A 6000-nucleotide genomic window follows, 5' to 3' on the forward strand; every position below is an offset into this window, starting at 1 on the left:
ACACACTTGTGTTCTTGCTCTATGGGCCTCACAGTGTAGAGGATCCAGGTGCTTTTTTGCCCAGAGGTCAAACTTTTTTTTGCTTCATGTACTTCTAAGCATCTTTCATAGCAATCAGCAGGTTCTGCCTCCAACATTCAGTTCTCTCTATGGCTTTACCCAGGGTCAAGACTGACAAGATGAGCACAACTGTGAGCCGAGCGAGCAGCTGCGCCCTTTAAACATAAAAGCGGCAGTAAGAAAAGACAAGCGGAGAAGGTTGCAAAGCTCCCTAAAATAAAATATATATGCTTAATGGTGTGTGTGTGTATGTATGTATGTGTGTGTATGTGCCTGCCTCGTAACTAGTATTAGGCGTGCACTAAGGTCCATCGTAGCTGCCTTACACCACTGCTACATGCCCCTCAATGCCTTCACATTTTTAGATGCCAACACACAGAAATCCATCTATGCCACTGAAATATATGTGAAATGGCTCACATATTGGTTTCATATGAAATGACTGACAGGGACAGAGTGTCTGCCCCTGAGCTCAGCAGGGTCTGATTGAAGCCGCTGCGGGCGTTCCCCACACGACAGAAAGAAAAAGAATGAGGAAACCAGTAGAAACTCCAGGAAGTCACTACACCCAGTATTAGTAACCCCATAAAGCCACAAGTTACTGCTTTTACACCTCAGTTTGTGTGCAAATTTAAAAATCAAATATGAATTGGTGAGAGCCAAGAGTTAGATCAGAAGACAAAAACTTTCATATTAATTATACGACACTAACATGAAGCTACAGCCAGGAGACAGTTAGCTTGGCGTAGCATGATAACTAGAAACAGGATGAAAAAGGCTAGCTAAGTTAGCTTGCCTCTGTCCAAAGCTAAAAACATAGATAATAGACGAGGCTGAAGTTGGCACCTTATTCACAGCCTCTTATTGGAATTTTCCGGTCCACCTTAAAAGTGTCATTACACCTGTAGATGGCGGTATTCAGTCGTTTTCCAACTAGCTTCCGATTCGGCACTTAAGGGGAAAGTTAAGGGGAAATTAACTTAATGTGCAGTGTGACTGTTTGTCCACAGATTGTCTGTTTTTTGTGACACTTCTTGATGTGAAAACATTTTAGACATTTTAGGTAAGACATTAACTTTGCCTGACACCCACTATTGTATTTGTGAAACATTTATTTTATTTGTGAAAATGCTAAAGGGGAGATTTCACTGTTTTTGTTTTATACCTAGACCTCATTAGACCAGGTCCAGATAAAAAAAACCCACTGTACCTAGACTTCTCAAATCTGGCCTAGATTATCCTACAGAGGCTAAACATTCATTCAGACACGGTTTCTGATTTGTGAAACCTTTATTCTATTTGTGAAAATGCAATAAAGACACATTTCGCCATTTTTTTCAGCATATAGACCACTTTGGACCAGGTCCAGATCAAAAAACCCTGTACCTAGACTTCTCAAATCTGGCCTAGATTATCCTACAGAGGCTAAACATTCATTATAACACAGTTTCTGATTTGTGAAACCTTTATTCTTAGAAATTAATTTTACATGGCATGTTCTACAAATCCCATGGGCAGTTCAAATCCAGTTGAGCAAACATACCCACTCAAATCCACACTGAGGGCACTGATAATGGTCCATCCCCATGTTAGAAATTAAAAAATTACCTACTGAGGTCGGGCAAGCACCCAAAAGTAACAAAAATGAAGGCTACCACTGATGTCTCTCTTCAATATTTTGACTGTTAGGTACAAACAACTACTTTCTTTAGATTGCACAGTTACACACTGTTTTTGTCTTCATCTTGCTTTTGTTGGCCGCATTAAACCTTTGCCCTTGTAAGGAAGATGCCTATGTCCTTTTCATTTTCCACTGTCAGTGTCAACATTGAAATTAGAATCAATCAATAATCCACTGTATGTTGTAAACAAGAAGTCTTAACAGAATAAGCAACACAATAGATTCTCACAATGAACGGCCATATCTTATACTCTTACCCAGTAGTTAGAGCTCAGCTCTGTTTAATAAACATCTCAGTGTTTTGTGTAAGAGACAATCAATAAATGCAGAATAACCAGAACAAACAGTTCTAGGTGCCACCATGGAAGCCCCACCCCTGTTTTCAGTGTCTGGTAGATTGGGTATGAAATGATCCAGATTCTTAGTCTGGTTAGATATTAAAGTATTCAGTCTGAGTAAACCATTAACAAGGGCTAGTCTCCTATTTATTTTGAATTAGAAAGAATTAGAGATTACAGGTGGTACTTTAATTGTTAAATTTACACTAAAGCATTGGGATATGATTAGGAAATGGGGATAAAAGAACTTGTGTTTTATCACCAATCACTCAAATAAAGAAAAAATCCTCCAGGGATGACAGATAATGGGTTTTCTATGTAGAAAAATGCAGCTATTACAATTTTGAAAAACTTATTTGAAAGAGACAGTATGATGTCATTTGACCAACTAACTGAAACATAAACTACCTCAAACGTATTTTTTTAGGTTCCAAAAAGTTAAAAGATTTTTACAGTTTAATAAAAGACAAAGCAATAAGTTTATAGTAAGGCGATGTTATGAGGCCCTGTACAAGTCCAGCAAAGTGAACTGTGCAATCTTGCAAACATGGGCTCAGGACCTTGGGGTGCAGATAGATGAAGCTACAGGGATAGATATTTAGTAATAATAATAACAATAATAATAATACATTTTATTTGTATAGTGCTTTTCAAAACACTCAAAGACACTTTACAAAAAATAGAAAGAACAAATTAAAAACAACAACATAAGAGCAGTAAAACACAGTTAAGAGCAAGGATGGGGATTGAATGCAAGCCTCAACAGGTGCGTTCTGAGCAAAGATTTGAAGGAGTTGAAAACAGTTACGGATGTGTTGGGGGAGAGAGTTCCAGAGGGAGGGGGCAGCAGTGGAGAAGGCTTTGTCCCCTCAGGTTTTGTGCTTAGTCCTGTGTGGTAGAGAGAGGAGATTTGCATCAGAGGAGCGGAGGCTGCGGAGGGGGTGTGACGGTGCAACAGGTCAGTGAGGTAAGATGGGGACTGGTTATGGAGGGCTTTGAAGGTGAGGAAAGGACTTTAAACTGAATGTGTTGAGGTATTGGGAGCCAGTGGAGGTTCTGAAGGACGGGCCTGATATGGTCACAGCAGTGGGACTGGGTGAGGAGATGGGCAGCAGAGTTCTGGATGTACTGTAGTTTATCGAGGACTTTAGAAGATGAATCAGAATGCTATTGCAGTAGTGGAGTCTGGATGTGATGAATGCATGAATTAGAGTTTCTGCAGTGGAGAAGGTGAGTGAGGGGCGGAGCCGAGCTATGTTTTTTTTAGATGAAAGACAGCGGTTTTGGTAATATGATTAAAAGAAAGCGGTTTTGGTAATATGATTAATGTGAGGTTCAAATGAGACGTTGCTGTCGAAAGTGACTCAGAGGTTGCGCAGATGTGGAGATGGAGAAAGTGTAGAATTTGCAACATCCATCCATTTTCTAAATGCTTATCCTCTTGAGGGTCGCAGGGGGCAGCTGACATTGGGCAGAGGCAGGGGTACACCCTGGCAGGGCTGACACACACAGACAGACAACCACTCACACCTATGGACGATTTAGAGTCACCAATTAACCTGTCCCCAAATCTGCATGTTTTTGGACTGTGGGGGGAAGCCGGAGTACCTGAGAAAACCCACAGGGAGAACATGCAAACTCCATACAGAAGGGCTCCCACACCCGGGATCGAACCACAGACCCTCTTGCTGTGAGGCGACAGTGCTAACCACCTGGATGGTTTTAGTAAGGGAACTGGGGCCGATTATGATCATGTCTGATTTGTCACAGTTGAGTTGAAGAAAGTTAGTTTGCTCTCAGGATTTCATTTCAGTGAGGCAATTTTCAAGTGTGGAACAGATTGCTGTAGTGATGGATTTGGTGGATTTGGACGTCGTCGGCATAGCAATGGAAATGGAGGCCATATCAGTGGATGATATTACTAAGCGGATGTAAAGGATGAAAAGCAGAGGACCAAGCATGCTCATAACATATCCATATGCAAAAGGACAAAGGAACAACAGTTCATGCTGCTGCATTGCCTCCACATATCTCTTCAACTGAGACACAAGATGGACCCCAAGAAGTCAGCTCTGTGTATGAAGTGTAGCAAGGAGGTTGGTTTTATACACACTATATGGACATGTGTACATATTCAGAGGTTTTGGTTGAAAGCTGTTTCAAAGTTAAATTTGGTTTTCAATAAAGAATTAGATTTGGATCCAGTTTGCCATCTGCTATGAATGCCACACCTACAAAGGGTTTACAGAAGAAAGTGTTGAGTGTGTTAACATATGCTGCACGTAAATGTGTATCACTGAAATGGATTTCAAACAAGCCACCAACACTCCTATCCATGGAATACGTGACATACTGGTCTAGAGGTACATTTGGTGTATTTCATCATATATGGACACCATTCCTTGATTATGCAGGACCTAGAATATCAAATATTATCTGGAAGCCACTTCAAAGACCAAGAAATCATGGTTGAATGCTGGGGGGAGGCTCTGATGTCTGTAATATCACTTATCTATATATTTATCTTGCTGTATGCTTTGCCCCCTCCAGCGCCCCCCCGTATATTTATGACAAGTATAACAAAAAATGTTGCTATGCTACAACAGACAACCGTACTGCTGTCTAAAATAATCACGAGCAAACGTAATTATGATTAAATATAAAGTAGACTAATTATCAATATTATTACTGGTATTCTGGTATTACAGTGTGCTGCAGTTCTGCGTGTGGTTTGTCCAGGTGGTGTTGCCGTACCTCAGCAGAAGCTGTTACTGAACTGCTGGTAGGTACAGTCACTGTCACACTGTGCTGTCATTACTTTTAGATGTGTTATAAAATGGAAAACTATGGGTGTTACAGTGTCAGTCATTAATGTGCTTTGCTCTGATAAATGATATAAAATATAGACTAATAGAAAATGAGCTTGAGTTTATTTATTTATTTATTTCAGTTTAGTGTCAACACTGGGGGCACCTGGTAGATTTGTTCTCCCACAATATTAACTCTATGGCTATGGTTTGATTTATAATGTTTTTCGTTAATAATAGGTTAATAATGACAGTAATTACACAGAAGCAGCAGCTACACTGTCATAAAAGAGAGAGAAATGCTAATGAAAATCAGTGAAACATAAAAGAGACAAGTAGCCTGAAACTAAAATTGAGATATGAACAAATGTGAAAATATAGGCCTAATTGAATAGTGTCAGTCTTTCTGTCTCAGTCACTCGCACGCGCGTTGATTCTATGACATCAAATGTCATAGAAACAGAACGGTGACCCGGCCAAGGTCACGTTTATAAAGCCTTCAGATCATTGTGATCTCTCACTTTGCACTTGGATTTGGACCAGAACCAACCTGTGGAAAGATTACACTCTGAGATTTGAGCAGAAAGCAGAAGTTTTTGGAAAACACTTTTCAACCTTTCGGACCACTCAACTTTGCGGAAAACCCGAAGATGGCCCCCAGGGACTTAGAGCTACCAGGTAAGACAACTTCTAGATTTATTTTAGCATTTTACTGGTTGACACGACCTCTGAAATTGTTAAAAGATTTATCAGTGAAGAAATTAGTGTAAATGTTTGGGTTTAAAAGTTGAACAGTTCACAGCATGTTATTAGGTCTATCAGAAACTCCAGATTTGGTGAAAACAGACACTAATTTCTAATGATCACATTCTAGTTATCACACTAATGCACGGTTTGTCGAGTAAGTTGATGTTTTTGATGGACAGGATGGTAAATCTACCGGGGCAGGTGCGGAATGTGTTAATAATTAATGTAGTGATTTGAAAACACTCAAATTATTGACATTTGACAATCTGTGATCAGTTCTACTACTAAAACAGATGGCGACCGGGCCGAATTTTAAACAATATAAAAATTGTTTTCATGTTGTGCGCCATGGCAACGATGGCACTTA

This window comes from Epinephelus lanceolatus, chromosome 12, assembly GCF_041903045.1.
Source record: "Epinephelus lanceolatus isolate andai-2023 chromosome 12, ASM4190304v1, whole genome shotgun sequence".
In the NCBI taxonomy this organism is placed as follows: Eukaryota; Metazoa; Chordata; class Actinopteri; order Perciformes; family Serranidae; genus Epinephelus; species Epinephelus lanceolatus.